This window comes from Micropterus dolomieu, linkage group LG09 (assembly GCF_021292245.1).
Source record: "Micropterus dolomieu isolate WLL.071019.BEF.003 ecotype Adirondacks linkage group LG09, ASM2129224v1, whole genome shotgun sequence".
Taxonomy (NCBI): domain Eukaryota; kingdom Metazoa; phylum Chordata; class Actinopteri; order Centrarchiformes; family Centrarchidae; genus Micropterus; species Micropterus dolomieu.
Genome location: NC_060158.1, coordinates 10024564 through 10037131, shown reverse-complemented (window position 1 = coordinate 10037131; position 12568 = coordinate 10024564).

Sequence of the window (12568 nt, the reverse complement as noted above, 5' to 3'; positions counted from 1 at the left end):
CTCTCTCTCTCTCTCTCTCTCTCTCTCTCTCTCTCTCTCTCTCTCTCTCTCTCTCTCTCTCTCTCTCTCTCTCTCTCTCTCTCTCTCTCTCTCTCTCTCTCTCTCTCTCTCTCTCTCTCTCTCTCTCTCTCAAAAACATATTTTACACAGGACTTTCCTGTACTCAGCTCCACTTCCCAGCAGAGTGATGCAGCTTTGCTTTTATGAGATACCAGAGTTGGGCTTGCGGCAGGATGACTGACTGGCTTGTAGAGAGGACAGAGGAACCATTTTGTGCCTCGCGCCTCGCTGAATCCCTTTTTAAAATATTAATTCATAAACTCCTGGAGGCTTTTACTCCACATCAAACACTAGACCCATAGGAAAAGCACTGAGCTGATGCATCCAGAGAGGAAAACAAAAATACAGGGTAAACAGTACCACGGGTGAAGACCAAAATGAATCTAAATATTTATGTGCTAAATATACTCAGATATATTCATTGTGTTTTTAGGGAAATGATTTGGACCAAATGTGAATCAACAGCATTTGAATTTGGTAAAATATGCAAAAGCTGTTAAAACTGCTTACTTATTTTGCAGAGCAGCTTTGTTTATCTCTGTGAAGGAGTCCAAAACAATGACGTTTTCTTTATAATACTTTTTTCAAGATGAAATAGCAATACGTTTTATAAGTGCATATCAAGAAATTAGCAAGCATTACAAACTGTGGGTTGTGCCATTTAAACCTAAGAACTGTCTTAGCTGGTAAAGACCCAGTAAGCATCTGCTAGTGCTGTCTAATCAAAAACAATCAACTATGTAAATGGGAAGTTGTCACAAAAATATTGTCACTTCACAACAAATGAAAGATTAAACTACTACTACTATTCATGCAGATTAGAATGAGTGGGAAATATCAGATATCCTTGCTGGCGTTGTTAGGCAAGTGTTTTGCTATCTTTGTGAAGTGTTATTTAAAATCTTTCCACTTCACATCATTATAAAACAGAATTTTACCAAGTGACATGGCAGATGTACCGTTTTTACTCCTCCCTGTTAACGGGTCAGATATTAGCAAGCTCACAAAATTGTTGGTTAGTTGGTTCTGTTTGCTAATAGTTTTACCTGGCAGTTATTGGGTATAAATATTTAGTAACAATTAATCTCTACACTAAAAACTAGTTTGTGCGACAAGGGAGCTTTCACACCTGCCTCATTCAGGTTGGTTGAATTGAACTAGAGTTCAATGTGTCTGCTAGCTTTTCCTCCTCTCCTTCGTTTACTTCCGGGAGTTTCATTGGAATTTTCCCACATTTTATTTCTGTCCAATCGAAGAGAAGTTTAGAAAATACGTTCAAAGACAAATCTGGCCAACGAGTGATGGGCATCAATTGCTTCACTCTCTTAAGCGCTATGCGATAACTGTTGTTGTGAATTGTTGCTAAATATATATATATATATATAAAAAAATTAATTGAATTGAATGTTGTCATGTGACATTTTGGTTTGTTTCACCAACTCATCAACTGATTCAGACCAGAGCAAACAGTGTGATGTGAAAATGAACCGAAATGGCTGAAAAATCCAACAATATATATTTTTTTTTTGCATTTTGGTCCGACCAAATGAACCAAACTTACAGATGGTAAAGCACTCTAAATCTGGAACTGGAGTGCAACTGGCTCCATGTATTTAACATTAGTGCCTAAATTGACGTGTGTGTGTGTGTGTGTGTGTGTGTGTGTGGCCATTTTAGCGTCACTGTAGTAAACAAGTGAAACTAGATGAGAATAAACATAAACACCCTGCTGCACAGAAAACGCATAACTGCTGTATTTAATCTTTCTTTTCATTTTCCAAAGGACTCCTCTTTACGGAAGCTTCTCTGACATCTCAAATGTCACCCAAACTAACTCCGTGCTCACTCACTGCTCAGCTGTATAGAGTGCCTGGGCGGTAGTAGGATCTCTTCACAGACAATATTACGCTTTCTTTATTGTATGTCACAACTAATAGACCCCAGCTTGACAGATATACTGTATGAGTATGAGAGCGGGCCTGACACAAAGAAAAGAAAGGAGGAAATGGAGAGGAAATCAGGAGTGATTTGTGATTAAAGCGAGACCCGAGATGAAAGGGAGAAATGCATGAGTGTGGGAGGGGATCACAGTAGTGGGAGCGGTGAACCTGACAGGTCAGTCATGGCTGTCATTCTATTGCCATCCAATGAAACAATCATCCTAAAAGTCTTTTTCCTCAGTTTTAAGCAATTAAAGGTAGGTCTGCAACGGCTTGTGTATCTAAAAAAGTTTTAAATTGGCCGCTCATGTGATGCAAACTTATATCGAAGTAAATGTTACAGTTTGTCATCATTAATGAGAGGAGAAAATGGTGGAGATGGTTTAAAAAAAAAAAAAAAAAAAGGTGGGATGCAGAATCTGTAAAATCTTTGTTTCCCTATTTTTTTTTTCACACTTCCATGTTCCTGAAAGCACCTTGGCCTATTTTTTATCCATGGCTTCAACACAGTTTGTCACGGCAGGGGCACCAAACATGCCGGCTGCCAAAACATCCCATTCTGGATGGGGTGTTACATGGCTCGCCCCACCCCTTCCTCCTTCCTCCTCCTCCCTCCTGCAGACACCATAAATCACCCTATGTCTCTTCGAGGTTGACCTGCTGTTGAACCACTTGCTTTTCAAAAAGTCATTTAAATAGCTAAAGCAGGGGCCACACACACACACACACACCTCTGTGAGGTCAGAATTTTAATATTTAATAACCTTACTACTGTACTGCAACAGCAATGACTTGATGAAAATAAAGTAGGTTAACTCAGAATTGAAAATGCACATGTTTGTCAGCTGGCTCCTGTTTGGTCAATAAAAAAGTACTTTGCCATGCTTGATAATGGAGATGGCATCTCTTTAAATGCTATATTTAGTTTTCATATTTACCTAGGTAAGATTTGGGAAGTTCAGGTAAGTCACCATCAGATCACAACAGAGACAGGAATTGAGAAAGAAAGGGGAGTAAAAGTCAGAAAAATAGGCACAGCAAGAGACACGGAGAGAAACAAACACCCAGAGAACAAGTGAAGAAAAGAGAAGGAATAGAAAACCAGAGGAGTGAAAAAGCAGACAAAAGTGTCCTGTGGTGAGGCCTACAGGAAATGAACTCAACAGTCTTAGAGAAATGAGAATGGGAAAAGCAGCTGTGGGGCGATGGTCCCCTCCTCCCCCGATGTGCAAAGCCTCTGAGGGCCTAACACCATATGAGTTAATGAGTAAAACAAGAAAATGACACTATAGTTGATGACAAACTGTAATTAAGTGCTGATTAGACTGTGATTCTGGCATTCCATGTGCCAAAAGTGCTATAAACTGTTGATATAAGCTGCAGAAAATCAAGAATAACAATGTCGAGGGCTGCATGGTGCTCATTGCGATTTAAATTAATTACAGTATATGCCAGCTTACTATTGTATAGATTTTAAAATACAGGCTTATAAGAGTTGAAATAAAATTTGGGTGTGGAAAACAAATATATATATACATGTGTTACTGCTGGGATAATTGGATTATTAGACTTTGTAGCAGTAAATCCCAGCTTAAGAGTTTTCATTAATCACATTCTGAGGTAAACACTTATGCAAATGTCAAATGTTTTCTAACTAGATTACAGTTAAATAGGTTTGCATCCTGTGTCTAGTGTAAATCAGTTTTTTGCCACATTTTCTGCCCTTGATTCCAAATATCCACAATCCAAAGAGGATTAAAACATTGTTGGGACTTATGTGCAGTAGTTTTATGCTACAAACAAAGGGTAGAAGAATGGAGGGATGGTTAGGGTCTTTTCTTTTGAGGATGAGCCCACACAGATGAACTGGGACAGAGGGAGGACTGATTAATGATTAATCTACCTTGGCCACAACAGAGAAGATACAAACAGGGCTCAGGAGGAGAGCACTTCAAACTCTGGCAGAGGAAGGAGAAACACAGGCAAATATGCCATCATTCAGTGTGCTCACTGGACCTTGTGCACATTGTATCCTTAAGTGATGGACCAGTGAAAGAGAGAGCCATTTAAGGCCTTTATAGAGACCATACTTAAAGAAAGCGAGTGGGTGTGTAGTGTGTGTGTGTGTGTGTGTGTGTGTGTGTGTGTGTGTGTGTGTGTGTGTGTGTGTGTTAATATAGACTTGTTTGTGTGTGAGAATGAGGCTAATGGGAGCACACATAAGAAAGGAGGAAGTGCCTTTTATGTTAATCATTTTAATGTTTTTTAAATTAAATTACACTGCACTGATTAGTTAATTTTCAAAGGTCTCCATTTATAGAGATTTGAATGAGATTTCAAATTTATTTGAATTGTGATTATGAGAAATTATTAATACCTTAGTTTCTTAGATTAATTATAAAATACATAAACTTATCTGATATACTACAGTACAATAAAAATTACACTCTTATGTACTGCTATGGAGTAATATTAGTGATCTAATCAGTTTTATGTCATTATCATAACACTTAAGATTCATTTTATAGTAGATGTATATCATTGTTGTATATCATTCTTTTATATGTAGGACAAAACTTGAAGGTGTCTTCCTGGTTTTAGTAAATAATGACATTATTGTAGGCCAAATTATTAATGGAGAAAATGGTCAACAGATGAATCCATAATGAAAATAATCAGTAGTTGCAGCCCTTCAGTAAAAACTTCAGTATATTCAGTTCGGCTTTATTTGTTTAAGCTAATGTTGACATGTTAAGCTGTTAATAAAACTCATCGCTTTCTACATGTGCAGTGAAACCTTTGCGGTTAGCTAACATTAAAAAATGTGCCTTTTGTGAGAAAATGAGGACTGATGTTAAATTTTCTTAACAACTTTTAGCTGCTGGATTAAAAAAAAACGCTATGGAGGAGGGAGCTGTGTTAGCTTAGCAGATCTGTTTTTGGCTTGTAGGGGAAAAAACCAAGACGGAGCCATGCACCAGTGAAGTGGTTTGGTGAACAAATGCAGGAGCATGTAATGAAGTGGACACTGAGGACAGCAGGTGCAGTTATGATCACCATTAACGTTGGTGTGACTCAGCACAGTTTGGGAGGTCTGTATTTAAACATAACACTAGCATTAACTGCTATGTGTATTTGAAGTTTAACATAAGTCGGTCTTCCACTCTGGAGGGTGACATTTTAACAGCATTATTGTGATAAACAAAAGACCGATGGTGTAAGAATAACCCCACAAGAAGTTGAGATGCTTTACAGTTACAACATCATGTTAACCCACATCACAATAATGCCAACTCATTCCATGGAAAAAAGAACACTGGTATTGCAGAGGTACTTGGTATCAGCAGATACTCTGAGTTTGGGTATTGGAATCTGGATGAGGATAAAATTCAGATTAGTGCATCCCTACACAGCATCAAGGCTGGGTGTGCTTTACAGTCTTGCAACAGTGTCCAGGGTTGTTGTTTCAGTTTTAGGTTTGCTAATAATCGAAGAGACACATTTGTCTATTGTTCCAAAGGAGTAAAATCTCAAAAAAGCCAAGAGCATTGGAGGTGAAAGGCTCCTACTACAGTTGTAGCATAATGAAGCCACTGTGGATTTTTCTTGTTATTGCTTCTGTATCATTCATCTGATGGCAGAGTTTGCTACAGCAGAGCTGGATGATTACTTCTCTAGGAGATGGACGAATCATGCGAACAAATCATGATGTGGCACTACCAGGTGAGGATAGCAATAAAATCTGTGGAAAAAGACTCTTAGTTAGAGGGAGAGGAAGCTCTACAGTGGGGATATGAGTGTGTGTGTGTATGTGGTGTGGGATGCTTTACATTTGTCTGTTTGTGTGTGGTGGTGGTGTTGGGGGGAGGGGGGACTTTCATATAACAGATTAAAATCAAAACCGAAAGACATTCAAAATGAAGCCGAAAGGATCAGACTCCAGCCGGCGTTTGTGGTTTGATGGACTGTCAAAACACTTCGTGAGATTACCCACCTGTCAGAGGAATGCTGTTGTGGACGTTATACAACACAGATAACATAATAGGATTCCTGTTATGAATTTTAGCTGTGCCCTAAAAAACCCAAACACTTCTCACTATTATGTAGCTCTCTGTCTGTGTCTTCAGTGCGCCTGCCAAACCAAGCTCAGTCCTCTGTCTGCAGCCCTGCCAGGACAAGCAGCAGCTGAGCTTGTCACTGTTTACCTGTATGAATCACAACCATACCTAATAAATAAAATGAGAGGAGGAGGAGTGGGGGTGCTGCTGAGGGAGTGAGACAGAATGACTGCGATTGTGCAATATCTATCTTTGCTATGAGATTGTCCTACCCGCCGATCCAGGCTAGCATCAACCTCATTGTATTGTCCAGTCAATAGTGTATTATTAAATTTCTGTGGCATGTCTATGAGCAAATTGGAACATCGATCTCATCTGCCATGTGACATCCACTTAAAGGCATCTTCTAATCTCGACCATGGTTATGTGTCTTGTCAGAACTAGAAGTAAGCTTTTATTTTTGTAGCTAGCAAACGTTACTCCTGTCATGTTTGGAGGCTTTATTTGCTTGGGCTAGTATTATGTTAGAATAATTGTCCATTGAATGAGAGAGTTTGCCTTGAGTCAAGTTTGATTACCTGCAGCCTGAGCAAAAGGTGCTAATGGTATTGTAGCATTACTGAACTAACATAAATAACGTTGCTCAGTGTTCTAAGCAACATTTCGTCATACCCAAAACAACACATATGACTGTACTGGAAAGTACCAGCGACAGGTATCTTAAGCACGTTAAGTAAGACATGACGTTAAAAACGTAGTTAACGTTGTAAAATGGCCACACTTTTGTTAGGTCATCATTTAGGAAAAGTGAATTGGGCTAAAATAACTGGCCACTAGACGTTGTCACCTAAAAATGAACATAAATATGGGTCGTAGGAAGCTGCTTGAACAATCAACCTATCCAGCTCTTTTTCTGGTAAGGACAGGCTGGTTTAAAGCCACCCTAGTGATATGCAATGTTTGCTAAACTAGCTATTATTAGCTAACTTCCTGGCATTTCTCTACTCAGTTACCAGTGGCAGAAAATAACATTTTGCTCAAGTACTGTGTGTAATTACAAATTTGAGGTGCTTGTATTTCTTATGCTACTTTATACTTCTACTCATGTCAGAGGCAAATATTGTATTTCCTACTCCACTACATGTATCTGATTGCTTTAGTAAAGAGTTACATTGCAGATTCAGATTGACCATGCAAAATGTAATCAATAAATAAATAATGTTAATTTATTATTACATCAATAAGGCTTCAGTGGTTCTCGGGGTGGGAAATTCACAAGCTACCCAGCTGTATGTAAAGTAATATATAAGAATATAGCTCGAACATTTACCAGCTGCAACATTAAAGCGATGAACACATTAATGCGTCAATAATTAAAATCCAATAATATGTATTATTCTGAAATGGGCCATTGTGCATAATGAGTACTTTAAGTATTTAAGTATTTGATGGTAATACTTGTGTAGTTTTAACTATTGCAGGACCTTTTACTTTTAACGGAGTATTTCTACACTGTGGTATTACTACTTTTGCTTAAGTAAAAGATCTGGTGTGTGTGTTTTTCCACCAGCTTATCCTGTGGCCCAGCTTGTATGTTAGATACTGTCATTAAAAGAATCAAAATGCAATAAAACATTTAAACATTTAAAACATTTTCTTACTGGGAAGAATGCCCCCGGGACCCCCTACCTGATTTAAGTTTTGCATCTTGTCATCCCAAAAAATTGCTGTCTATTTATACTGATATACATATTTTCACCACGCCTCACAAAATATTACTGCAGATTGTTTTTTCTCTCTCTGCCTTCTTCCCTCTCTCTTCTTATTCTCCCTTTCCATCTGTTCTCACCAGTGGCTTTTGATCAAATGTAAGGAAAAGCTGCTCAAACCAATATACCCGCTCTGTCAGCCCAGCATGGAAAATGCCAGACGCCAGCATTTCAACTCTCTATCATCTGAGTGTTGCAAGAGTCTCTCAGTCACAATTATTTCACAGATCCAAACTCAGCTCTGTATAGTTGCTCATGTAAATGCAGTTTTATAGTCCTAAAAAGAGTAAACTGAAATTAGACAGCCAGTACAGACTCAAACACGTAGTGTTTGATTTTTGCTTTTGATTCCTCATTCTTGTAGCCGATAACCTGAACTCACAGTGCAGTACACTCTTGTCAAATATGGACCCAGCAGACTGTATCTCCTCAGAGTGATGTAACTGAATTGACCTATGTCGTTGATCCTCTTTGTACTTACTGAAAAAATGCATCCATCTGAGGTGCCTTCCACTTCCTGTGCAGACAAATTCAGAGCTTCCTTGTTTATCACCCCTTTGCCTGTATTAGTGATGCATACAATCTAACTTTTTTCACTCGCAGAACAGTTTCCATTACATCAGCACAGTGTATCTGCAGATGTGGACAACTGATGTGCTACCAACACTCTCATTTTCCTAAATTTAAGATCTGTATATGTCACTACGTGTAACTCATTTTTATGGTAACATATGATTAGGGATCATTGTGGCACTAAACACTGTGTGGGCTGTCCATTGAGACAGAATAAATGTATGCTTGGCAAGAGGTTAAAGCTAGGGTAAGCAACTTTGGAGAAACTAGGAAGAGACAGCCAAATTTGGAAAGTATCCAACTGAAAAAATCCTATCCCTTTCCTTTGAGCTTTTCTCCAAAGCCACTCCCCCCACAACACATGTTCATGTGCAGTGAATGTGTGCATGGGCAGAGAGCATGCAGGTAGGCAAGTAGACAGACGGGTACATTCAGGCCGAATGAAATGATTGGCCGTGCCTGTTACAGAACTGCAACAGCCACAGATACTGAATATTTTTCATTTTTGTGTCAGATCATTTGATTTATTGATTGCTGTTAGGATGTAAAGTGATTTTTTTAAACACATTTAACAAATATTCTTTTGAAGTAAATAGCCTGCCCCAGCTTTAATGGGAGTAAATGGTTCAGGATTTCAACACTACTACAGTGCATTTGTTGTTTTATACTGGTGATCACTTTAAGCAGAATGTTTGCACTGGACATAGGTTTGTTAGATGTGTGTTACTGAAAAGAAAAAGGAATACGAGTCCTTCTTAGACTCTTCATTCCTGCACCCACCCTTTCCCAACCCACAGCATTAGCCTACCAAAACTCCATCATGAGTTCCAGCAGGCATCATTTTTTGACTCTCAGCTTGTTATCTTTCAGGCCTCATGTTAACGCACGATACCTGGGTTCAAGTCTGTTTTAAGTGTGTGTCATTTCTCTGCTGCTCAGCAGTTCAGATCCTGTTAATGATGCCGTTCTCAGTCATTCAGGTCATAGTTATCCAAAGAAGGTGAAGTCAAGTCCAGTTGCCCTTGACTTAACCTTTTTGGATGTTAATGATGCCCTTCCTGCCAGCAAATGTGTGTTATCTAATTTGCTTTGTAATTTTGTTTTTTTCTGTTTCAGAGTATGGATGAGTTTAATATACTGCATAAGGGTATTTTCAGGGTATTTTATTTACCACTGATCCATTTTCAGAAGGGTCACATTCATATTAACTATTCATAATATATATAGTCATAATATCAAAATGTCCATATCAACACTAATACACATTGAAGTTTCAGTGGAAAATGGAACCAATAATAACTTAGTTTAGGTAACAAATTAGCTATGAACACTTAATGTGATCTTATATCATCTGCTTTTACTCCCAGTATTTGAAAGCCACGGAGCACATCGGTCTTTAAAGAGTACCCCTTCTCGTCTGCATTGTATCATTAAGCAGGCAGGGAATTGGAAGCGACAGAACGGTGTGTTTGAGTGGTTGCAGGTCATTTTATCGATGTCAGACATGGAGTGACTGAAAAGGGAGACTGACTCAGGCCCCTTGAGATCCCTTTTTTGTGGTGTCGATTGGAGGAAGAGGCATATGGCAGATCTATACAGCAGTAACAGCTGTGTGTGTGTGTGTGTGTGTGTGTGTGTGTGTGTGTAGGAAACAGTCAAAACTCTAAAGCCCATGGGGTCTGAGGAATCAGACAAAAAAAAAACAATGGGTACTCAGAGGACTCAAATAAATCCTATTTCAAGCATGCACACACACACACACACACACACACACACACTTGCATATAAAGTGACAGTCAGACACAGAGATGTTGCCACACATACAGATACAAACCTGCGCTTCACTGTGCACTGGGTCATGCAAGGGTGCTGGAAGCATACATGTTGTTTCTTAAAGGTCCACTTTAACAGACATCCTCCTTTTCAGGGCCATTGTGCTACAACAGCACACATGGACACACAGAGAAAATACTGACTTGGACAATATCTTAATCCTGTGAACACTTCAAAATCCCCCAAATCTTAGTTGGCTTGGCTGGCAGGTCTATGCGAAGTGTACACAATAAGACAATCACAAAGATGTGGTTACTAAGTCTGCTACCAACTGTGCCAATCGCTAAAAGCTTTACAGCAACTATAATTTATGGTTTTATATTAAAAATGTATCACATGACCCAAAAGGTCTTTGTGATGAACCAACAGAGAATTATCACTTAACAACTCTTAACATTCCTGTAAAATTCATGCAAAACGCCTATTCAAGGCATATCCAAAGTAAATTGAATGTAGTTCTTGTACCATTTAGTGTATATGAATGATTTTGGGCTTCTCTGAAAGATAACACTCTGGAGGTCTAACCCAAAAGTCAGAATCACTGTAAGTGCTACTGGAATTGATTAATATAAGTTTAAACACACTAAGCTAATATATTTTTCATTTCTGCTTGAAAATGCTTGCTATCAAATGCATGCAGACAACTACAGCTGTAAAACACTGTAGGGCTACAGCATAAAGCATACCTAGTCCGAGTTTAAATTTCATAACAATACCATGAAAAATTACTATTTTACAAAGGTTTTTCTAAGTGTATGTCTTAGCGTATTTTTTCTAAAACAGCACCGCCCCTTGGCAGCAGGCAGCTGCTGATGCATCGCTCCATATTAGTCGGTAGCTCGATGTAGATGTGTTTTTTTGCTGGTAGATCATGAACTTCCTACTTAAAGCTGGATATTGTTATTTTCAGAATTTTATTGGCTGCACAAAGTGCCAGTCATCGGCACAATTTCTTGTAATTGGCTCGGCCTACCAAGGAAATAACAGGGACTGGCCCTTTCTTACAGCGCAGGCTCTCGTTGGCTGTTGTAGGCTGTGAAAGGGACATGTGAGCTCCTATTGGGTCAGATTTGGTGTCACTCAAAAGGTCCGAGTTCAGCGGCTAATTTGAATACAAGATATTGTAGTTGTTTACATTCAAATCTGAGTTATTACGGTTATAATGACATACGAGCCAAGTCTGCTGGCAAATATGTACAAGCCAATTGTATCGCTTGAGGACAATACCACCATGTAGTGAAATCCTAAGCTAACACCTCCCACTGCAATAAGCCTACATCCCCCCATGGCATGGGGTTGCAGCACACAGATCACATGGGGGTTCTCTGTATTTGTAGATTCAGTATCTCCTTTTCTCTCAGTGCTGCACTAAAATAAATACTTTAATCAAAATAAGAAGCATTAAGCTTCCCATTGCGACACACGGAGAAGAAAACAATCTGATAACCAAAAGCTACCTTGTAGTGAGGCAGTAAGTCGATGAGTCATGGGTCTGGGAGATTAAACAAGAGGTTCTGCTTCAGAAAGGATTAAACATCATACATTACAGCGCAATGATTTTTCAGTTCACAAAACTTCCACACAGATTGTCATATATGAAACAACTGAGCCAGAGTGCTCAGGCCTCTTCGTGCTCTCTCATGACCCTTGGTGCTGTTCGAAGTGTCACCTTCTTGACAGCAGTCACCCCTCTACGTGATTTACCTCACTCACCAAAACGTATTAGACTGCTGAGTTCAACTGGTGTAATTCAATCCTGCGATTCCCTTCCCTCAGCTGTGCAGGGATACTGATATGCATATATGCAAACACACAAACGTGTATGTACACCCAACACACCTTTTTTATTTTGATCCCACTCACAGCTACTCTTTGAAAATATAAGCAGCTTTCATGCCGCTACTTATGCAAGCGGAATGTTTGCGTCTGATATTCAGATTAGCAGTACTGCTAAATGTGCTACTGTTGGCCTATCATGGCCTATTCTGGGTGGATGCACCTTTGTTTTCAACAACCAGCCGCCAAGCAATACCAGGCAGACAGCTCAGAGACATAACAATTCACAATTATAAATGAGGACATTTTTCACCTCAGAAAGGTAAATATACCCTCTGAATGTTAAGCCATATGGGCTGCTTCAGAGAACACAGATCAAAGGGAATTCAGTGATTCGGTCTGACATCAGGACAGCCCCGAAATTAACCACAAATTGTACTTGACTCTTTGTGGTTAACAAACATCACACTTAATATCATTATAGTAGATGCTAAATTATGTGATTGTAGAAGACTCCAGGAAGTCCCTGTGCCAAGAAATAGCTACCTCTCGTAAAACC